This window comes from Taudactylus pleione, unplaced genomic scaffold (assembly GCF_031769625.1).
Source record: "Taudactylus pleione unplaced genomic scaffold, aTauple2 ptg000959l, whole genome shotgun sequence".
NCBI lineage: Eukaryota > Metazoa > Chordata > Amphibia > Anura > Myobatrachidae > Taudactylus > Taudactylus pleione.
Genome location: NW_028285360.1, coordinates 5,915,260 through 5,940,563, shown reverse-complemented (window position 1 = coordinate 5,940,563; position 25,304 = coordinate 5,915,260). Strand labels below are relative to the sequence as shown.

The 25,304-nt window shown below is 42.1% G+C and overlaps 1 long non-coding RNA gene across 1 annotated transcript; it reads right to left on the bottom strand.

Moving 5' to 3' along the window:
* Nucleotides 1-11,550: 11,550 nt before the first annotated feature.
* LOC148473203 (uncharacterized) lies at nt 11,551-14,628 on the bottom strand. The gene is made up of 2 exons (XR_015872992.1): nt 12,137-14,628; nt 11,551-11,711 (listed from the first exon to the last, which is right to left on the bottom strand). It is a non-coding gene; the product is annotated as an uncharacterized LOC148473203 (long non-coding RNA).
* Between the last annotated feature and the right edge of the window lie 10,676 nt (nt 14,629-25,304).

The window sequence follows — 25,304 nt, the reverse complement described above, 5'->3', positions numbered from 1 at the left end:
TTTGGCCAGGGGTTGGAGGGAGCCTGAACGGGTCCGGGATCTCCATTGGCTGGCCTGGCCAGCTGCAGATGTTGTGGCCTCTGGACTAGGCATAAGGCTAGGCACATTTGTAGGGATAGCTGTTGTTGTTCCAGAGGTGGAGGGTCCTGATGTTCCGGCAGGAAGGGAGGCCGGCTCCAACATGTGCTGGCGAACGAGCTGCTCCTGGGCATTTGCAATTCTCACATTGGCCGCAGCATTTTGCTCCAAGGCGTCCGCCACCCGTAGCAAATTGGCATCCATCCTCAGCAGAATCTCGGTGTGCTGATCCGATTTAACATTGAGATCAGTGAGGAGGGCCACTGCCTGCGAGGGGGAATGCCCTGGACTGTCTTCCACAGGGTCCCCAGCCGGATCTACTGCTTCCTCCCCTGCAGAGCCAGAAGAAATTCTGCGGCCAAAGCTTACCTCTGGAGCAGACTCATCCACCCGTGTCTCTGTGAGAAAAAAGAGAAAAGAGTAAAATTATAATCTAGATATTTTACATAACACATTTCTGAGTTGTTAACATTACAACATTTACCTGGGGCAACATGAGGAGCCGCAAAGTCTGGCATGTCGGTATCCATGTTCGACACGCCCAACACTTCCTCATCCTGCACACACCCCTGTGCCAGCTCCTCCAAATCCGTGAGCTCAAGGGACACAGGGGTGGGACCCCCACCTGTCCCCCCTGCATGCCTAGCCCTATCAGCCAGTTTTTGTTTAAGCCGATATTTGAAGTCGCTCCATCTGTTGGTTAAAAAGTTGGCATTATTACTGCAGTATTTGGACCTGTAAAAACTTTTTAGTCAAATGTAGTTTTTACGTACCGGCGTTTGACCTCCCGGATTGAACGTTCAAACTCACCCACACCATTGACAGCACTGGCTATGTCGTCCCACAGTTTCCATCTCTGGGTTGCACCCATATTCCTTGGTGCCTGTGCCAGGTTGTCGTTGCACATTTGCACCAAAACCTCCATCTCCTTCCTTGTGAATTGTGGCTGCCTTTTTTTCTTGGCCCTAGTTTGCCTACTAGGCCCAGCAGCCTCTTCCATGGCATCCTCCACAACTTTTTTTTAAATGGTTTAAAAAATTTTAAGGTAAAATGTTTCAAAATGTAATGTTAAACATAAGCATTTTCACTGAAAAAAACAAATACTTACATGGCGCCTCTTGGCTAGTACTTTGCTGCTCTGTACTCATTGTCTTTTCTCAATGCTGCAGACTGATTTGGGCCTTCAGTGACGTTGTTATACATGCGTCAGCATTATTCGGCCGCATCATTCATTGTGCGCTCCTATTGTCCGTCCTTAATTTGAGCGGGAAAATAAAGACTATTTATGGCTTGGTGTGACTCCATTCGAGGTGGCATTTTTGGATTGTTGGAGGTATTTCGGTGTAGTGGTTTGTAGTTTGGTTGGTGGAGCGTGAAGGAGTTGTTTGTATTTTTTGGAAGGAGCATTTTTTGTATTACTTCTTTTGTTTAAGTTAGCAGTTTTGCATATTTTTATTTGCTATTTTTATTTATATTTTTGAGTAAGTATTTCAATAAATCCCATAAACATTTATTAATAAATTGTGGAAAAATTTTTATATTGTTTTTTTTTTTTTTTTAAGTTATTTTGGCTGGAACCCAAGTGACCTTCTATAACTTTTTTGATATTTGTCTGTTTTTTTAAGTGTTTTTGGTTTTATTAATTAACAAATTAGGGGCTTCATTCAGAGGCAGCCGTACAGTCTACGACCGCACGGCCGCCTCGATGTTTGTCCAGTGCGCATGCGTGAGACCCGCTATGACCGACAGCGCCGGTCGTAGCGGGTCTCTTTCCAAAGGGTGCGAGCTGTCGATGTTAATTGACAGCTCGCCCTGTTTGGAAGGCGGGCCGGGGGGGTGGCAGCCCAAATGGAGGCATTTGGGGGAGGCCCCACTGACATCACTAGTGATGTCAATGGAGAGCTTCCAGCTCTGACAAAGCCAGAAGCTCTCCAGGGCTTACGACAAGTGAGACCCTACCCTAGGGTCTCGTCGTAAGCCCCGATGGTCGCGATGGTCTATGACCATCGCGACCATCACCCTAGCGGTCGTTAGAGCTGTGGGTGTAAACCCACAGCCTAACGACCGAAACAGAGGCGGCCGGTCAGGATGCAAGCGGCCGCCCAGTTTCTGAGCGACCACTTGCATCCTCCGACCGCCTCTGAATGAGGGCCTAGATGTGTTGGTCTTAGCATATGTTTCGCTAAGTAATGTGTGCTTGTTCTGTGTAAAATCATGTCTTAACTCTAAATGTAGTGTACTATTTTGTGAACTAATGTGTGCTTGTTCTGTGTAAAATCATGTCTTAACTCTAAATGTAGCGTACTATTTTGCGAACTAATGTGTGCTTGTTCTGTGTAAAATCATGTCTTAACTCTAAATGTAGCGTACTATTTTGCGAACTAATGTGTGCTTGTTCTATGTAAAATCATGTCTTAACTCTAAATGTAGCGTACTATTTTGCGAACTAATGTGTGCTTGTTCTGTGTAAAATCATGTCTTAACTCTAAATGTAGCGTACTATTTTGCGAACTAATGTGTGCTTGTTCTGTGTAAAATCATGTCTTAACTCTAAATGTAGCATACTATTTTGCGAACTAATGTGTGCTCCCTTCTCTAAATTTTAGAAAACTATATTTGGTTTAATTCCTAGTTTATGAAATTAATCATAAAAATATTTTCTACTTTTGAAATGTAGGTGGATTTTTACATGACACGACCCAGGCCTGTAAGAATCTTCTTTGAAAAGATAAGTATATTTTTCTGAACACATTTGTCTAAAACAATAACTACCTGGCTTAACATTTCAGGTTGATGTTGGTCGTATTATATTGGCCATGGTTCCAGAACCCGACCAACCTCAACTTCGTCCCAGGCGTAGGCGTCGTAGGCATGCAAGGCCCCAGATATATAGAACACGTGTCACCCTTTTTGGAATGCTAGATGATGAGGTGTTAAGGCGATACCGTCTGCCTCCAAAAATCATCATAGATACTCATTAATAGAGAGTGATCTGGAACGGCAAATTGACAGTCCTACAGCAATACCACCACTTACGCAATTATTTTTTGTATATTCTGCTTTTATTAGAATATTTAGAAAAATAAATCACAGTTGAAATAAACATTGCACATCTGATAAAACTGAAGCAGATAATAAGTAAACGTTCATTTGCTTAGAAAAATCAGGCTAATAGCACAAATAACACAATCTATATCAGATATATAATATATAATATATCAAAAAAGAAGACTCACAGAACAAACTAAAATAAATTTTTAAAAGGAAAACAAATTAAAAAAAACAATCAATAAAATATATATATATATATATATATATATGTATATATAATAAAAAAAACAGAAAGAAAGAGAAGGACAAGAATAGAATAGCAGAGAAAGGAAGAGAGAAGAAAGAAGAAAAGGAGGGACTATCGTGTGTATAAGCGTAATAATAGTTGTTATTCTAAGGATCATAAATTATATTGTGGATGAGGTGGAAGACATATAATTCCTGTATGTATATGAAGACTTATAGTCTAGCCAAGGAGACCAGGTATTAACAAATTCAGAGGGCTTATCTAGAGAGGAATATAAAATATCTTTCATTGACATTAAAATAATCAAGCCTACAAAACAAGTCTTTACGTGTAGGAGGAGTAGCAGATCTCCAGAATACAGGTATCACAGCACGAGCTGTGTTACTCAGATGGCGAAGTAGGGATTTCTTGAACTGGGACAATGGGACCGACGAGTGGTTAATTAACCAAAATTCTGGGCCTGTGGGAATGGGAAAGCCTAAAATTTGTTGGGAGATAGAGATAACATCGGACCAAAATTTGATAGTGAAGAACAATCCCACCAAATATGTCGGAGAGAACCCACAGCGGAAGAACATCTCCAACAAGTATTGGGAACTGATGGGAACATGGAATGTAATATGACAGGATGACGATACCATCGCATTAGAATCTTATATTGTGTTTCCCTAACGGTAATACAAATAGAGCTAGAGTGGGTTTTAAGAAAGATAGTCTGCCAGTCCGAGTCAGAAAGAGTTAGATTTAAATCTCTCTCCCAAGCCTTAGCCCAAGGTAGAATACTAGACACTTGACTGGATAATAATAGTTGATAAAGGGCAGATATTGTATGTGTGGGGGATAGTGGGGTAACACACAATTTCTCAAAATTACTGATTTCCCTTTTTGCTAAGGAAAGCCTATTATCTGAGGTAAGGAAATGGCGTACTTGCAAAAACTTCCAGAAATCCGACTGAGGGATGTTCCATCTTTCCCGGATCTCTGAGAACTGTTTAATGCCAAAAGCATTTACCAGCTGACCAACTCTGAAGAGACCCGCCTCGGTCCAGTTGGGAAAATGGGAAGGGTCAATACCTGGTGGGAACCTTGAATTAGCCAAAAACGAAGTGAGAGGGCCAAAAAGTGAGGAGATGTTAGGGATAAGCCTTAAAGTCTTCAAATAAAGAAAGGGTGGGAGAGATAGTTGGGTGAGGAGGGGATATCTTAGGAAGAGACGGCAACCATGGACTATCTCAGGGTGTTGTTTCATGAAGCAGCCTTCAATGGCAATCCATTGTTTAATATCTCTGTTTCTGGTCCATTCAAGGATTCTATTTAGATGGATGGCATGATAATAGGATTTAATGTCTGGGAGCTGAAGACCACCTAACTGTTTTGGGCGTGATAGTAAGTCACGTCTGATTCTTGGTCTCTTTCGGGACCAAATAAATTGACGGATCAGTAAAGTGAGTGATCGGAACCAAGATTCCGGAACAGCAATTGGCAACGTCTGGAGAACATAGAGCAGTTTGGGTAGAGTGTTCATCTTCACCACATTAATCTTTCCTAACCACGAAAGCTGCTTCAGGTGCCATTGGGAATAATCTGAGCGGATTGAGGAAAGAAAGGGAAAATTTGTTTGGAATAATCGTGACAGATTTCTAGTAAGTTTAATCCCTAAATATGTGATATGGGACGGGTGCCAGGTAAATGGGAAGGAACCTTGTAGACTCGCTATTGTAGGGGAGGGAGCAGATAAATTAAGGGCACTGGATTTCGAAAAGTTAATTTTAAAATTGGATAATTTCAGAAACTTTTCAAATTCCAACATCAAATGCGGTAAAGATGTGACCGGTTGAGAAATAATAGCTAGGAGGTCGTCAGCAAATAATGCGAGAGTATATTCTATTCTGCCAGCCTGAATGCCTGACATATGGGGGTTGGTTCTAATAGACCTCGCCAGAGCTTCCATGCAAAGCACAAAAATTAGCGGGGACAATGGGCACCCCTGTCGAGTACCATTACTTATTAAAAAGGGATATGATAAGGTGCCATTGACCCTCACTCTTGCTGATGGAGACTCATATAGGGCTAAAATCCTCTGTATAGCGAGAGGACCCAATCCCACGTGACCGAGAACAGACCTCATAAATAGCCAATTAATCCTGTCAAAGGCTTTTTCAGCGTCAGTTGATAGAAGAATGGTAGGTACATTTGTCTGCGACACTAACTTAATCAGGTTGAGAATTTTAGTTGTATTATCACGAGATTCTCTGCCCCTGACAAACCCTACTTGATCGTTGTGAACCAATTGTGGGAGAAGTGGATGTAATCTATTGGCTATGAGTTTGGCGTATAATTTAAGATCAATATTAAGGAGTAAAATGGGTCTGTAACTCGGACACAGGGAGGGTTCCTTGCCTGATTTAGGGATTACCGAAATAAATGCTTCTAGAGATTGTCTAGAAAACTGAGAGTCTGCGGAAATTGTGTTAAAGGCATTTAAAAGCATAGGGGCCAGTTTATCCTTAAAAGTTTTATAGTATGCGATGGTTAGACCATCTGGGCCAGGGCTTTTACCTGAAGGGAAAGAAGATAAGACAGAATCGAGTTCTGTCATTGTGAAGGGAAGCTCTAGGGCATCTCTATCTGAAGGAGACAAGGTGGGAAAGGTGGCTGTGGAGAGGTAGTCTAATATGTCTTGGGAAGAAACAGGAGGTGTTGATGTAGAAGAGGAACCCGCCAGGTTATAGAGAGTCGAATAATATTGTCGAAAACAGGAAGCAATTTTAGATGACAATGAGTGAGATGTGCCTGAACTATCTTTAATAGTTGAGATGAATCCAGATGCTCGCTGAGTCCTCAAAGCCCGTGCTAGAAGCTTCCCTGGCTTATTACTCCACTGATAAAATCGGCTCCTACATTTCCGTAAAGATAACTTTATGTCGTCAGAAAGTATCCTATTGAGTTCCGCACGAGCCTCTGACAACTTCAAATAAACATCGCCAGATAGAGATGATTTATGTGAAGTCTCAAGCAAATTGATACGCTGGAGTAGAGTCGAGATCCGTGCAGATTTCCGTTTCTTAACGTAAGAGCCGAGTTGAATAAATTTGCCTCTAATTACACATTTATGAGCTTCCCAGATAGTAACCTGTGAAACTTCGGGAGTAACATTCAAAGCTAGAAAGTCCGAGAGAGCCGTGTCAACTTCTGTCTTACAATAGGGATCTTGTAGTAGAGATTCGTTAAGCCGCCAAGACCATTGTCCGAAAGAGAACTCAGGTAGTGACAACGTCAAAGAAACAGGGGCATGGTCCGACCACGTGATGGAACCAATATTGGCGTCAGCGAGCAAGTGGAGATGTCTGTGACTCAAAAATAAATAATCCAAATGGGAGTATGTCTTGTGGGGGTTGGAATAGAATTAATAGTCACGACCGGTGGGATGCAAAATTCTCCAGGAGTCGGCCAGCTGGTGATTATGGAAACTCTGTTTAACCTGTCTGTACTTAGCCTGTGAGAATCGAGGGGAATTAGAAGAAACATCAATTATAGGGTCCATGGTCCAGTTAAGGTCTCCCCCTAAAATTATAATACCCTTTAACCAAGAATCAAGCTGGTCTAGGACAGATTTCAAAAAGTTATGTTGTGCCTGATTAGGGGCATATACATTAATAAATGTAAAGTCCTGGTGGAAAAGTTGACAAGTAATTAGAAGTACTCTACCCGGGATCAATTTATAAATTTTAACATCGGAGATGGATAATTGTTTTGAAAAAGAATCGCAACTCCCTTAGATTTCCCTTCAGGACTATTACTAAAGAACACCGTAGGATAATGACGGTCAAGAAGGGAAGGGGCGCGAGCCCCAAATTTAAAATGGGTTTCCTGAATCATAGCCACATCGACTTTATCTGCCCATAAAGAGCATAAAAGCTTAGATCTTTTTTCAGGGATGTTTAGGTCTTGAGCGTTAATGGAGGAAACAATAAGCTTGGCAGCTGTAGTCATTTGAGGAGATTTGTAGGGAAGTATGGTAGTGGTCCCTGGGAGAAAGAGAGGGAAAGAAATAAACCAATATCTCAGTAAATGGTAACATAGATAGCGGGTTGGGGGTCATAGGGGGTCCTAGTCAAATGCAGTCATAATATAAAACAAAAATAAATTTAAACAGTGACATCTTAGCAATAGAAAAGACAAATGCGGATACTAAATGTCTATAAACTAGAAAATGTTAGTGAGATTGGGATTAGAACATGAAAACATGTAACTACAGAGAGGGTAATTAGTCGTCCCCGAAATGTAGAACAGAAACAGATAATCAAAACCTACAAGACTATAATGGCCTAGCCAGTGTGATCATAATAAAAATCACAAATTTAGATATTTAGATAGGTATGGAGAAGATGTGATTTACCGGAAAAATAGTGCAAGCAACAAATAACATCCCTTGGCTTATCCGATGAAAGACCTCGAGGACGTAAAGCCTGATGAGCTCTGTCGAAAACAATTTTATCATGTGAGTCATTGCCGAGGATTTCATTGAATATTTTAGTCAGGGCATCGATAAGGTTAGGAGTTTGGACATCTTCGGGAAGGCCTCTGACGCGGATATTATTTCGTCTCCCTCTGTTATCTAGATCATACACCCTGGATTTTAGAGATTGCAATTCAGCGGACTGTGATGAGATGATATCTGTCAACTTAGACAGTGTTGTGTCCGCAGATTCTTGAGACTCTTCCAATGACGTGAGACGGTCTGAAAGTAATGACAAGTCCCGCTTGACAGACGCCATTTCCTGCCTGATGGTAGTTTGTAGGTCCTGTTTGGTAGGGAGTGTCTTGATGTATGTCAACATTTCTTTAATCTCGCTGCCCAGTTTAGAAGAAGATTGAAGGGCGGAATCCTCAACTGAGGAAGGGCTTGGCGGGTTAGAAGAATTTGAAAGGGAATCTGATGGATTGAGTGCAGGGATTTCTTTGGAGGGGGTTGGGAGAAGGAAGGGTCTCAGGTCCGATTGAGAGGCGTCATTTCGGGGATGAGGGTCCTCCCTCTTTTGAGCAGATTTTTTATCTTTGCCCATGTTCAGATATGATAAAATAATACGAAAGCGAAGTGGGCATGCGGAATGTGATACTTAAAAATACGTCACATGGAGGAGCTGCAAATGAGCACAGACCCCCCGAGGCTGCTGGCTAGGTATTCATGGCGGAAGCCAATATCACATTTTCAATGAAGCAAGTATCAAAGTCACGAGTAATTCCATATATTAATATAGTAGTATATGAGGTATATATAGCAAAAAAAAAACTAAAAAAACCCTCAATATTTTAAACTGAAGTGATTGATATGAGTAAGAGGATTTGTAAAATATATAAATTGTGGTTATATCTGTGTACCACAAGGTGGCGCCAAATCTTCAGTCAAGGAGAAGTAGAATTGGGAGATTTGTAGAGTAGCTGTTATTTAACTCCCCTGGAGAGATCAGCAGGCTTGGATATTAGTAATTGAGAACACCAGGGCAAGGGAGCATCAACACTCACCAGTGGTGTCAGGAACCAGCAAGACCTCAGGGGCGTCCCATCTGGATCTTATCAACTGTCAGCAAGTGTCCCAAGGGCTTCAGTCATGTCCAGCAGCTGCACGACTGGGTGTAGGGCACAGGGGCAACACAAGATGTGCTGCAGATAGACTGCCCCAAGCCTGGGGTGTCAGCAGCAGCCCCAGCCGGGCAGTAGCAGCAGGGAGCCGGAAGCCGCAACCCAGCAAGGATGGCTCAGCAACAGGAGAGCTAACAGCCGCAGTCCCAGTCAAGCGGCACCAGCAGGGATCCAGCCGCCACCTCCGAGACCGAGCAGCGTGGCACAGGGAAGCAGGGAGCCGCGGCCCCAGCCAGACTGCCGGGCAGTAGTAGCAAGGGGACAGAAGCCGGAACCGAGGGCGGGTAGCAGGACGGCAGAGACCAGGGACAGCGGCCTCAGTCAGGCGGCCGGGCAGCGGCGGCAGCAGGGACCCGGCATCCACGCCCGGGAAGGAGCGACGTGCAGCAGGAGGTCCGGAAGTGGCGGCCCCAAGCCAGCAGCCGGGCAGCAGGTGCAGGAAGCCGGATTTCGCGTCTGAGGCCAGACGGAGATCGCGGCCAGGCGGATCCGTCCGGGGCAACTCCTCTCCACCCAAGGTAGGTGTAGGTAATGCTGGGGGTCCGCGTGGGCTGTGAGGAGACTCCGGGGGTGCCCGATGTGGGATGGGTGGACACCAGGGAGCCGGAACTTCTCTCTGGGTAGGGTGGCAAATTTAGTCCCAGGCTATGAGGGAGCAATTAGGCCGCAGTCTGCAGAATCACATAAAGTGATTCCCGACTCTGCTAAGCCTTGTCCCACTAAGTTCAGGTGGGTTTCTGGAGTTGGTGGATCCCCCTCAAGACCAGGGGGAAGTCATCAGCGGGTCAAGTAGACTCTGTATCTCAGGAGCCGATGTGATACACGTCCGTTCCCTAGACCAGCCAGGCCACGCCCCCCCACTTACACAATTAATGTCGGTGTTACATTTTTGTGCCTCAGGATCCTTTCAAACCACCATGGGAATAGTTGCAGGAATCTCCCAATCCTCCTTTTCTAGGACCCTGATGGCAGTGATGGATGCACTATTTAAACACCTCCATCATTTTATTAAAATGCCATTGGATATGGGTTCCCTTAATGTGGTGAAGGATACATTTTACCAAATTGCTGGCTTCCCACACATCATAGGGGTTGTGGATGGCACTCACATACCACTTCAGCCTCCAGCAAGGCTGGAGGCTATATTTAGGAACCGAAAGCACTTTCATTCGATGAATGTAATGGTGGTATGTGATGCCTCCCTCCAGATCCTGTCCCTGAATGCCAAATTCCCAGGCAGTGCACATGATTCCTTCGTCATCCGGCAATCAGGGATTTGGCACAAATTAAACAACCTACAAGATGGTGATGTGTGGCTTCTGGGTAAGTTGACACCTTCTGTTGAAACCAATGCAAAGCTTGGTACACAATGGTCCTGATGTTGTTTTTTGTATTTTCACAGGAGACAGTGGTTACCATTGCACACCCTGGCTGCTCACTCCTTATTTGGTTCCCACACCAGGGCCACAAAGTCAATATAATTCCGCACTTACAGCCACCAGGCAGGTGGTTGAGCACTGTATCGGCCTTTTAAAAGGCCGATTCAGATGCCTCCACCGCTCTGGTGGCGACCTCATGTATTTGCCAGCTATGGTTTCGAAAATTGTGGTCCTGTGTGGGATATTTCACAACATCGCCATAAGGAGTGGTGTCCCAATGCAGCCAGAGGATGCCTTGCCTGAGGACGCCCCCCCCGAAGTTGGTCGGAGGTCAGTATGTGGGGGGGCCATACGCGATCAAATTGTGGCAAGATTTTTTAGGTAATTATTTCCACAAATTAATTTAATTTACACAATGTAGACATGTAATATTTTAATGTACACTTTTAACTTTTTTAGTTTTTTTTGTTTTATTCCTTAAAATGACCATAAAAATCCATGCATACTACCTGATCAACACAAATGACTTTATGTGGACACATTGGATATAACTTCGAGAACAATGATTTCTTCTCCTCATTTGTGGATTCATGTTGGCATGCTACTTCTTCAAACAGTTCCTGATTTTTTTTGGGGGGGGGGGATTTTGGTGTTGTTTGGACTTTTGTGTGTGTTTTCAATGTGTGAATTTATTTTGTCAATTCACTTGGTGTTTATTATTTGTGTGCAATAAATTTATTTTTTTCGTTAACCAACCATTTCCTTCGTAAATTACAACCAAGTGTAACCTGTTCAAAAAAATGCAAACTTGCTTAATACCTAATACTGTAATTTCTTAATTTCTAAACTTTTGTACCCTGCTTTGTTGCTAAAAACAAACACCAAAGGTATTATGGTGAATCAGTATGTTTTCAATTCTAGGCCTAAGCAGGTAGCTTTAATTTTTACATTACCCCAAAAAATAATTATTCGATTTTTGACGTTAATTCTACAAACCTATTGGTATTGTTATGTGTTTAATGTGCAAACTTACATACTTACTTGACCTTTCTACAAACAAATTTACATTACTTAAAAACACAGGGACAAATAGTAGACTTATGTAAGGTTCAACAATCTAAAATTTACAGACAAGGAATGAGACTTAAATAATTCAAAATAAACTTTTTATTTTTTATTTTTTTTTTTGGTAAGGAAAAAAACTTAGTGGCGCAGGATCACCAAAAGGTGGTCCAATGCCACCAGCATGGCAATGACATGGCCCTGGAGATCGAGCAATCCGGCAGCAATTGCCTCGTTACGCCTCTGGTCCTCTGTGGGTAAAAAAAATGTGCAGCTTACTAAAATGACACCTTCATTTAGATTTTCAAAACCCACACAAAATTCTGACTATACAAAAAAACAAACATCAGTTACAAAAACATGTCCAAAACAAAAGGAATGCAAAACGAAAAGATTTAAAACAAATAAGGGCCCAAAAAGAAGAAATAACAAAAAAAACCATATGTATTAAACCTAAGCAAAACTACGACATTTGTTGGTACCGTAAACAAGAAAGACACAAGTGTGAGTGTTTGGACATGTGTCATATGTGTAAGGGGAAAACATCCTTGACATTGTTTCACAAAGATATATATAAAAAACATTTGAACTACTTTACTATTTTGAACTGCACAGGCAAAAGGACAACATCAACCAAAATAAAAATAAAAAAACATAGTTGAAAATGTAAACATACCAGTCACACTGCTGACTGGGCCTGGAGCCCCGAATTCCTCCTCATCTGAGGTGGGCCAGTGGCTCATGGAAGGAGGAGGGGTAATGTTTGAGGAAGTGGAGGGTGAGGAAAAGAGAGGAGGGGTTTGAGGGGAGGGGGAAGTTGGAGGGATGGTAATGTGAGGAGAGGGAGGGGACTGAGGGACGGCAAGGTCTGGGGTGGAGGGGGAATTTGGGGATGAGTGGGCAGGGGATGTTTGGGTGGGAGTGGGGGATAGGGGACGAGCCACACGTCGGCGCTGTCTGACTCTCCGCTCTGCCCCTAAATGATGGAAAAAAACATTTTTAATTTTAAATTTCATATATTTTTTTTTTTTTTTTTTTAAACAAAACAAAACAACAGGGCTATACTGTAAACATGCACACGCAGGTATGAGAAAAAAATATATTTTAAAAAAACCAGGGCTATACTGTAAACATGCACACGCAGGTATGTCCAAAATAAACAAACAGGGCTATACTGTAAACATGCACAAGCAGGTATGTCCAAAATAAACAAACAGGGCTATACTGTAAACATGCACACGCAGGTATGAGAAAAAAATAAAAAACAAAACAAAACAAAAATATAAACATACACAGAAACACTTACTTTGCCCAATCCGGCGACGAAAAAGGGCCAGCAGGTGTGGGGATCTGCGCTTCAGATCCGACCACCTGCGTTCCAGCTGTCCGATATTTCGGCGATAGCCGAGGGAACGCAGGCGACCGCGCACCTCCGCGTAGGCCCTCCGCTTGCGGAGATTGGTGATGGGGGGCGGATAGTTTGTAATGCGCTCGTCCATCACCTGAGGATCATTAGTTCGCGCCTACAGAAAGCGCTGGGTCTCATGATGGCAATGATTTTTTTTACACAAAACAGTTTTAATAAACGTCCTAGAAAAAATTTGATTGGCTAATGTACTTTGTAAATTAACAGGAACCATTCTATTGGTTATTGTATGAGTCATGTGACCTACACCCTCACAAATATAATGTGAGTTATCATAGGCTTGATGCAGTGACATGCGTAAGCTAATTTAAATATAAAAATTAAACTAGTAAAATCTGCCTATAAAAAAAACCGCAAAAGATTAGTAGCATTCAAACAAACTTTTAATTTAGAAAAACCATCCCCTTGGTCCAACCGTACGTATTCTGCTGAAGAAATGACACACACTAACAAGAATAAAGTTTATTGACATTGAAAAAAAAACAACCAGGATTGCAAACATGTGAATAACAATTAAGGTAATTAATATAGTGATCGCCATTAATCGATTCAAGTATGTTTGCAGAATGAAATAGCAGGCAATCGAAAACTGACAGGGCCACTTCCGGAATTGACTTGTGCAAGCGTTCCCTGCAACCAAAGAGGAGACGGAAGCTCGCTATTTTGAACGTTCGCTAGCTAGAGGAGGGGTTGGGAGAATATGGGGCGGAAGGTTAGCTACGAGCGAACATACGAGAGAGCGCTTGCATTTAAATATTTCCGCTTGTACGACGGACGAGCAAAAGGCCACTTGCGTCCGGGTCGGAATCAGGCCCTCAGATACACAATAAGCAAAACTTCAGCATCTGATTCAAAATTAATTTCTTTTAAAACTTAACTACAGTATTACATTGTATGGGCGTCCCCAAACACGTAGGATTAAACTGAAATATTTTAACATATTTCTGAAATCTACCTACAATTTTTAGATACACATATCTTTACATTTAAAATCATAAATAATTTAGCATTCTCCACAATTTAATCGAGGATGTTCACATTTCTATGTATTTTTCTTCTAATTTTTGGTATCTTTTCTGGGATCAGTATATGATACCTTCAGTTTACAACCTCTACAATTTACAGCACCACATTTCTAAATCATCACATGCTTTACAATCTATATCAGGGCATAGCTACTTATTTTTAGCAATATTCTTTACTGAACAATTTAGACCTACTGTCCTTACTGATATTACTTTAAAATAATCCTTAAAGTACATACAATTAATTTCTTATTCCCTTTTTTTGTGAATCTTTGTTTATAAGATCTGGTTATCACTTTTGTCTAATTTAAAAGTTTGCTTTCAAGTTTGTTACTCTTTATGCAGGGGCCATATGACTTACGTATCTGTTGTAATTTAATCGGATCAAGTGTGCCATTTCCATTCCTTCTGTCACCCCAGGACCTAACACTGTACATATAATATCCATGGGGGATTGACAGCTGGACAAATTTTTGTTGTCCGCATTACCCATATCTGTGGGTTCTCCAAAAACCCTATACGGTGGGCTGACTAAACCCTGGGCTTACTAAACCCTGTTTTGCGGGTTTCACCAAACTCCGCTCTGTATGGGTTTACTAAACCCTGTTGTGAGTTCACCAAAACTCTATTGTGAGTTCACCAAAACTCTATTATGTGTAGCAGTTCCTACTTAGAGGAAGAAGCCAGACATACATTCTTTTGTATACTTTCTGTTACTAAAGTGGGTCTCCTTAGTAATTCTGGGCACACTATAACCGTACCTTTGGGATACAGATTGATTGGCAAAGTTGTTATAACCAAATCCCAATACTATAGTCTAAAAATAATCTCAATCAATATGGCAACCTACCAACAAACAAAATGTACTTCTATGTCTATTCACTCTGGAAGTATAAAGATCACAAGATGTATCAAAGGACAATACTTATGCTAATTAGGGAAACAAATTATCAGACTGTTGAACACAATAACACTTGTACATTTCTCATATGTAAATCTATAAAGATTATTATCTGTATACATTTTTAAAGATTCATTGGACATATCATTTCATACAACAAAACCCAAAACTTAAAATAAAAATGAAACAAGAGTCTGAGATACAGATTTCCGTACCTTAATCCTCAGGCAGACACGGGACTTTCCCAAAAAAGTGCAGTCCAGTTTGAGCAAAATTACTCATCCCGGGTTTATAGCTAGAATCCACTGTCCTGGTCACTCCCGACTTGTCCGCTCTCAGATCAGAGAATAAACTCCCCATCGCCTGATGAGTGGTCTCTCCTAACAGTGCAGGGTAAATCATCAACCATAGTCATAATGAAATAATGACACAGAGACTTATATAAGGGGAAAGGAAGGTCAGCTTTATTTAATTTTAAACTAATTAAACTATTTAATGTATAACTGAACTAACTAATAGAATAAGAAAGAAAGACAGACAAAGTATGGTGGCGCAGAAAGAACGGCCCCACAATGCAAGATCACCAACTGCATACTCACATCGATCGTCTAAATGGGAGGCGAGCAGCCAGCCCATTACCACGCCCAAGGTATCCACCTCCCACCCCAATGACACGACGTGAGGCCCACCTGGTTAGGTGGTTGCCGCTGACCCCAGTAGGGTAAAATCAGCCTAAGCCATGTATTGGAAGGGAGAGCACCTCAAGCTCCAAAGACAGATGGCGACTGCTACCGTTCTTTCCCGCCAACAGCGGTTCCCAGCTAAGAACCGCACCACCACCATACCCTAATTTACAACACCTTGACTTCTTCTAACTAACTCCTCAATAACTCCATGCCAATGCACCATCCATCCTTAACGAGGAAATCAGTGGACCTAATCAAAGCATGTAAAAGGACCACTCCTCCAAAACCCTGGACACTGCAACTCACAGCCAGGTTTATCCATCTTCTGACCACCTACAGGGTCCCAGGAGACAAAACCAGTTCTCCAATTCACAGCCAGGTTATCCATCTTCTGACCACCTACAGGGTCCCAGGAGACAAAACCAGTTCTCCAATTCACAGCCAGGTTATCCATCTTCTGACCACCTACAGGGTCCCAGGAGACAAAACCAGTTCTCCAGACCTGCTGTGGAATTATATAAAAACACAAACTCTGCAATAGGTGGCACATGGCAATGATCGTCCCCAAATGAGCTGAAATGGAACACTCCAAAAACCCTAAACATCTAACCCTCTCCAAAACTGGAATAAATTCTGTATATTAAATAAATACACAACAAAAACACAAATAGGAAAGAAAATAGCAAAGACAGAAGCCTAATACAGGGAGAGAGAGGGAGGGCGGGGAGTGGAGGGGTGATCCTAACTTGACCTGAGGTAAAACACAAAACATCCACCAGCCGGCATGCAGCCAAAGATATGACGAGTAGCTAGTCCTCAAGTTAGGATGTAAAGCAACATTTTTACCGAAGTCTAAGGTACGTTTTTAAGCACTAGACTTTCCTCAGCTCATGGCCTAACTGTGATCAACGAAAAAAAAAACAAAAAAAAAAACCCGACGCAATAGTCAATGCAGCTGCATCTGGACTCTAAAACCGAAAAACTGCCGAAAAAACTTGTAATAACCATGCAGGAAGATGCAAATAGAGTGGGCGCTGACCAACAGGAGGAGCAGGGACCAACTTGTCCCACCCACTTCAAAGCTCTCTTGACCAAGAAACACTTTGAAAGGTCCTCCAGGCCCAAGACACAGAAAAATTTGGGACAGGCCTGCTAATATCATTACCACTATAGCACTGGACCTGTCCCAATGCAAAGAAGCTCTACGCAAAAAGCAAGAATAAGCTTTCAACTGGTCTTACCTCGGCTCCCTCCATGGGCCAAAATGCAACGCCATGCCCACCAAGCAACCTGATAAATTGCATGGTCCTGGGAGCTAAGGATTGATATGCTAGCCCCTCCATGCTGGCTTGATAATATGCTGTACAGCAGAAGGGCAAAAATCGCTGATCTAATTAGGCTAGCAGGGCCAAATCGCAAAAATGCAACTAATCAAAATGCGACAAGGCATAGGCAAGCATGTTCTAACACCAGGGGTATGCCTGGCCCGAAATAGACTATTAGAACAATGTACGGCTACATCCAGGTCTTCCAATACGGAAAAACTATGGCTGCTAGGCTTATGCCTTCACCGTCGCTTTGACCAAGTACGCCACTGAATCTGCATAAAGTGCAAAAGTTGTCTCATCAGAGCTGACCATCTGTTCGCTATGTCCAGAAACTGCAGTTATATCTCCATCCCGAGCAGGAGCACCATTCTCTGGCACCGCAGCCTCTGAAAGAGAAACAGAAACCAAAAGAACAACAGGACCAGCCAATGTAGACCTTGCACTATCCTACAAAGGAGTGTAAGAATATTGCCCGCATTTGTAGCAGTATTAGGGCTCCCTTCATGGAATATCGTAAGGGGGGGGGGCTGTGGTTACCGCTACTGCCAACGGGGTCAAAGTGTATTATACGGTGTGGTGTGACCAGTGCAATTATCCGAGAAAAGTAGGTTCAGGAACTGTGAGTGGCGCTACTGGGGGAGGAGCTAAAGAAATTAATTATAAACACACACATAGCCCTGTGTGTGACCATAATCCGTGTATACTTAGTATTACCATACAGAGCGGTGTGCTCACCATCAGTTCTCACCTCAGTGTTATAACTACAAACCGTGCATACTGAGTATCATTATACGGAGTGCGCTGTGTAAAGAGTGTTGTGTTCATCATCAGTGTTATCACTATACTCTGTGCATACTCAGTAATATCATACAGAGCAGTGTGTTCATCATCATCTGTGTTACCACTATACACTGTGCATACTCAGTACTATCATACAGAGCAGTGTGCTCATCATCAGTGTAATAACTATACCCTGTCTATACTCAGCACTATTATACAGAGCAGTGTATCTTACCTTAGTGGTGTAACTATACAATGTGCATTTTTATACTCAGTACCATCATACAGAGCAGTGTGCACACCTCAGTGTTACAACTATATACCATGTTAACGCAGTACTACTATACAGAGCAGTGTTATAACTATACACTGTGTATACTCAGTGCTCTTATACAGAGCGCTCACCTCAGTGTTATCAATATACTGATAACTATATAAATAACTATATATAAAAAACTATATGCAATATGTTCTATAAGATCCCATTTATGAGACATTTTACCACAGTATTCGATATTCCGCTGTGGGTCCTGTAATGTATGTATTTCTCCTAGCAATCAAGCCATAAAATGTAAGAAATCACATCTTATGCCACTACACAAATGTTTAAAAATGTAAGATTTTATTACGTGCCACAGTACCAATTGTATTATTTAATCGAATGCTTGTGGCCTCCAATATATTTGAAAAACCACAAGGAGATTCCGAAACAGAGAGGCAGAACACCTGCGGAATATTAAAAAAGGTGTTGCCAACCATTCCCTCAAAATTACAAAAGCATTATAGGGATTAAAAAGATTGAAGGCAATTGGCGTACAAAAGGTACTGATACATTTTTAGCGAAGGCAGAAACGAAATCCATATACGAAATTAAAACACTACAGCTGTGGGGTTTAAATACAGATTTCGAACTAAAGTGGTTTTTATAGTTTTTAACATTTTTAAATGGTAAATGGTTTTGATTCATATAATAACATGATTTAAAATTATTTTTATATTGTGTTTTTATGCTGGTTATTTTATAGATCTTATTACTGTTAACATACATATATGCACTTTTATTATAATTGATATGCAGTTTTATATTTATTGTTTAGAATACCAAAGCCGTTTGCTATATACTAATTATAGTAGAGAATTACCTATTTTGCATTTTTATCATGTTATACAATGATGTCCCCAGGGTAGTTATTTCCGGTGGATGGACAAGTGCTGGAACGCAGACGTACACCCTGACTTGTCCAGTACTTTGCCGTAATGTTAGACCTAGTGGTCATGTGGTTTGCGTCATGTGCTCCATAGCGTTGCACACACACCGAGTCCCCCACCACCACTTCATGTCCGTGGGTCACGTGGCCGGCAGTATGCGTTCCATTACTAGGCGCGCAGGAAGCGTCCTCGAGTTACAGGAAGTGATGATTATCACTAACAAAAGGGGACCTAATTAGCGGTGAGTTTATATATTAGTACTTTGGATGTGTAGAGGTTTATTTTTATTTATACCTATGTCCGCACACTAGACAGGAAATGGGTGGAGACTTGAATCCCTATAAAGACCTGATCCTGGTCTGATATACAAACACACCTAGAAAAAGACCTATAGGTTGAAACGCATTGGCGGAGTATTTTTGTACAGCTCAGTAGGGGGAGCTAATGAAAAGTTCCCCTATATGTATTGATTTGTACCTTTTCAAAAAAGGACTTAAATGGTATGCAGCCATTTATCATGTGTATTTTATGTTGCAATAAATTATTTACTGCTTAACACAATGGATGTGTTCCCCTTATATTTTTTATGACGTCAATAGAATATTAAGGGACACATAGTATTGAAAACTGCTTTTTGGAGGATTCAAGTTTGGATTACTTTATGACTTTCTGGATCATATTGAAGTATTGGTGACATCACTATCCGGAGGAAATTATCTTCCTATGAAAAACGTGACTGTATATCAAAGATCTTATATTTGTATCTTTGAAACTATATGTATTAATCCTTACCCGTTAATTCTGGGTTGTGGTGTACCTTTTTAAGGTAGAACGCTTGGACCATTTTTATTTTTTAAGAATTTGTATCTTGTGATCTGGTGTTTATCACTTAGGTATTAAGCAGCCTTCCTTCAGTGTGAGTGCACAAGTGTGTATTTATAATGTGTATACTCTACTATAATACACAGCAGTATGCATACCTCAATGTTATCACTACACACTGTGTATACTATGTACCATTATACATAGTAGTGTGTACACCTCAATGTTATCACTACACACCGTGTATACTTTGCACCACTATACACAGCAGAATGCACACCTCAATGTTATCACTACACTGTGTATATACCGCACTATTATACATGGCAGTGTGTACAGCTCAATGTTATCACTACACACTGTGTATATTCTGCACTATACGCAGCAGTGTGTACACCTCATTGTTATTATCACTACACATTGTGTATATATACTGTACTATTATACATGGCAGAGTGTACAGCTAAATGTTATTATCACTACGCACTGTGTATATACTGCACTACTATACATGGCAGTGTGTACAGCTCAATGTTATTATCACTACACACTGTGTTATATATTATACTACTATACATGGCAGTGTGTACAGCTCAATGTTATTATCACTACACACTGTGTATATACTATACTATGATACATGGCAGTGTGTACAGCTCAATGTTATTATCACTACACACTGTGTATATACTATACTATGATACATGGCAGTGTGTACAGCTCAATGTTATTATCACTACACACTGTGTATATACTATACTACTATACATGGCAGTGTATACAGCTCAATGTTATTATCACTACACAATGAGTATATACTGTACTATTATACATGGCAGTGTGTACAGCTCAATGTTATTATCACTACACAATGTGTATATACTGTACTATTATACATGGCAGTGTGTACAGCTCAATGTTATTATCACTACACAATGAGTATATACTGTACTATTATACATGGCAGTGTGTACAGCTCAATGTTATTATCACTACACAATGTGTATATACTGTACTATTATACATGGCAGAGTGTTTACCACCAGTGATCACCTCAGTGAGTATAATTAAATATATTTATACAATGAGAAGAAGGAAGACAGGGCAGAAATGGAGGCAGATATATAAATAAATGGGAAAAGAAAAAGGCAGAATACAGGGTATAAGAACAGTGAAAACATGTAAAGGGGCAGAGAGAAGGAGATGACAAGACAGAGAGAAGAAATAGAAGTAGCAGGAGATAATAAATAGAAGTATAAGTCACATAAAGTGAAGTTTTCCTGTCACTAGCACAGCACCTGCTCAAACAGCCGACCAGAGAAATTTCTATAAAATGGCTGCCAAGCAGCAACTCTGAAATAGCACTGACCCACCCTCTGCCAATCCTATAGGCTAACCAAACCTAACCCAACCCAACAACACTACCTCACTAAACAACTAGCCCCTTTTTGTCTAGAGGCCGACACCCATAGGCTCAGGTGTTTACTTTAACTCCCTGCATATGAAATGCACTCCGTCCTAAGGAATCTCGGTGAAAGGACCTCCAAGTGATAGATCAGAACCAATCTATAGTTATTAATCACCAGCCCAAGTTCATTTGTGTATGTCAGACCCCTGCATTACCGACAGACATTATAGACAGAATCACCACCACCACACTTGGCTTCAAGACTCTCTCTGGCTATATTTACATGTAGACAATGATATAAAGCGCAGCATTCTTGTAATTGCAACGTATCTGTTACAAGTCCAGTCCAGGACTTGTCTCCTGCCAGTATTCCTCCTGCTCCTGACCATGCTTCTAGGTTGCCAGTTGCTAGGAGACCAAGACTTCAGAGGATTTCACATGTTTCCTCCTAGTGTTGCCTGATTGGCAGCTGATCCTATTTGAACTTCCTGGACTGTCGCCGCCCTGTCGGCTATAGAATTTTCATGTGGAACTTTTTGTTATGCAACCTGCTTTCTGTGCATCCACACTTCCAGTTATAATTTGTACATGCTGCATGTATTCTGCTCACCGCAGTGGCGTAACTATAAATTTTTGCTCCCCCCTGCCAAAAAGTTACTGCCCCCCCCCCACCCCCTCCTCCTCTTCCCCCCAAAATGGCAGTTTGGTAAAAATAAAAACGAAAAAAACATTTCTTGTGAAGAAAAAAAACAACATAATTTTATTTTTGACAACTATCTGAACTTCTTTCTCTGTGCCTTGGCTTCAGCAAAGTCATCAATAATTTTATCCATGTTAAGTTTTCTAGCTGCCTCACATTCTATGCTTAAAAGTGAAAGTCCTTGCAGCCACTCCTGAGACATGTTGCTTCGAAGGTAATTCTTGATTAATTTGAGCTTTGAGAATGATCTCTCGCAAGAAGCCACTGGTGACTGGTATGGTCAAGAACAATAGTAAAGCTGTGCAAATGTTACAAGAGCTGCTTGCAATAGTACAGTTTTCCACGATCAGCATATGTGAAAAATCAGCTGTGTTGTTTAACTTCTGAATGTCCATCTTTAGTGCAGTTCTCAAGGTTAGCAACTCTTCGGCAAATGAGTTCGCCCAAAATTTTGGATACAATTCTACAATCTTGTTTGCTGACCTTACAACTTCTTCATCTATCGCCTTTAACAAATTGTCAAGTAGTTTTGAGAGTATTCTTGACCACCATACAATAAAGAGCATTCTTGTGACTAATATACAATACAGGGAGAACTCTTGTCACCACCTTACCGTGCAGAAAGTATTCTTGCAACTGTCAGAATGTAAATTCCTACGCTGCTGAAATTATTGGAACACTGGTAGTTGTGACGGGGGGGTTTGTCTCGTGTAATTAAAAAATTAGACATCCTCTTATCCCACCTTCCCACTGAACACCTACACACCAGTGACTGGTATGCAGCATACATGGATCATTGCCAAAAGAATATACCAGTGGTTCCCAAACTGTACGCCGTGGCACCCTGGGACACTTGCAGGGGTACCTCAAGTTGGTGGTCCAGCACCAAATCAAATTATTTATGGTCAATGTAATGTAAATATGTGAACAAAGAAAAGTGCAAACCTGTCCACCACCACATAACTGACCCTAAGGATGATAGATAAGCACAATTTACCTCACTGTACTATTTTACTCGTTTTTTTTCTGAATTTCTCAATAACAAACTTAAACTTAGGGTTGCTGTGAAAACAATACTGATACTCTTGGGTGCTGTTATTCAAAAAAGTTTAGAAATCACTGGGATATAGAGTAATTGCAAACAATTCTGACCTGCAGCATAAAGCTGTCCTTTATATTGAGACTTTCCTATCATCAGTTGAGATGAATGCATTAGTCTTATTGCTAAATACTAGATTTTGAATTACATTAAAGACAATTTTTAACATATAGAGACCATTACTCACTGCTATATATGGCTAATGCAGGGGCCTATCCAAATTCTATGCAGCAACATAGAACATCACAGGGGTTGCCAAACCATAAGATCAACAATCTGTTGCCAGTAAAAGACATTTGGGCGTAAATTTACTAAGATGGAAGTTCTATTAAGAAGTGATGTTGCCCATAGCAACCAATCAAATTCCAGGTATTATCTTCTAGAAGGTGCTAGATAAATGAGAAGTAGAATCTGATTGGTTGCTATGGGCAACATCACTTCTTAAATAGAACTCCCCTCTGAGTAAATTTACCCCTTGGAGTTTAATTCAGTAAAAGATTTAAAGCAGAAAGTTCCTCCAGTTCTGAAGTCTACCTTTGCACCCTTGTTATTTTTCAAGGTTGCTTTCCTATAATGTGCCAGTATGATTTGTTTATGTGCATGCCAAACATGAATTCACGCTGAAGTCAAGCTTGGCATGCACATAAACAAACTATACTTGCACATTACAGTATAGCAACATTGAAAACTAACAAGGGACCCTTGAGAGAGGACTTCTGAGTTTCTTTCACAAAATGTTCAATTAGGCGTTTGATCTAATCCATAAAAACATCAAGCTATTGACTTTGAAATGCAACCAGCACCCATTTGCTGTCACTCTCAGTGACTGCCTCCCTCATTTCAATGCCGAATGTTCCTTTATATACCACATTAACATTATTTCCCCCACCACCAACAACAAACAATACCTCGCTGTGCCAGTGTGCCAGGCTGGCACCAAACATCAGATAAAGCTGTCTCTGCTGAAAGTCTTTCTTGTCCCAGGAACTTATTATTGGCAATAATTATACTTTAGACCAGTATCCCCTAATTTTATGTTTCATTGTTCCATAATAGTCACACACAGTGAAGATCTTGTGGTACTTTTATGTAGGGCCCGGCCGGACTCTGAGTGTCTAGGATTTCTTACAGTTCTGAATAGTGAGATTACTACCAGCCATCATATATGTATATGGGAAGTATGTACTGTGGGCTACAGGCTCTAGTCTCCCCCCCAGCCCTTATTATTACAGGCTCTCTCCCCCTCCCCAGCCCTTATTATTACAGACTCTCTCTCCCCCTCCAGTCCTTATTATTACTGGCTCTAGTCTCCCCCCCAGCCCTTATTTTTCCAGGCTCTAGTCTCCCCCCCAGCCCTTATTTTTCCAGGCTCTAGTCTCCCCCTCAGCCCTTATTATTACAGACTCTCCCACCCCCAGCCCTTATTACAGGCTCTCTCCCCCCCCAGCCCTCATTACTGGTTTTCTCTCCCCCCCAGCCCTTATTATTACTGGCTCTAGTCTCCCACCCAGCCAGTGGCGTAACTAGGGTAGGGCGAGCGGGATGCGTGCCCTGGGCGCCGTTGGACCGGCGGCGCCCTCCCACAGCGCCACGGTACCGGCCCGCCCGCCCTAGTTAGCCAGTGTAGCGCCGACCGCAATGAGTGCGGTCAGCGCTACACATTTACACAGGACCGGAGCTAGGCTTCCAGCGCCGGTCCTGTGCTGCACGCCTGAGCCCGTTCCCTCCCCCTGAGCGCTTGCCCAATAGCGCCAGGAGGCGGGCTCAGGCTGTGCATAACACACACATCGCCACCAGCGCTGGCGGCGATGCGTGTGTTAAACAGCAGCCAATGAGAGTCAGATAGACTCTCATTGACTGCTGCAGCACCCACTGCAAGAGCCAGACTTCTGTCCGGCTCCTGCAGTGGCTAATGGGACTGACGTCATGACGTCTGTCCCATAATGCTGAGCGCGCCAGCTCGGGACGTTGGGGTTGGGGGGGGCTCCCTTTTCAAATTTGCCCTGGGCTCCAAATACCCTAGTTACGCCACTGCACCCAGCCCTTATTTTCCAGGCTCTCTCTCCCCCCCAGCCCTTATTTTTCCAGGCTGTAGTCTCCCCCCCAGCCCTTATTTTTCCAGGCTCTAGTCTCCCCCAGCCCTTATTTTTCCAGGCTCTAGTCTCCCCCCCAGCCCTTATTATTCCAGGCTCTCTCTCCCCCCCAGCCCTTATTATTACAGACTCTCTCTCCCCCCCAGCCCTTATTTTTCCAGGCTCTAGTCTCCCCCCCAGCCCTTATTTTTCCAGACTCTAGTCCCCCCCCAGTCCTTATTATTACAGGCTCTCTCTCTCCCCCCCAGCCCTTATTACAGGCTCTCTCCCCCCCCCAGCCCTTATTATTACAGACTCTCTCTCCCCCTCCAGTCCTTATTATTACTGGCTCTAGTCTCCCCCCCAGCCCTTATTACAGGCTCTCTCT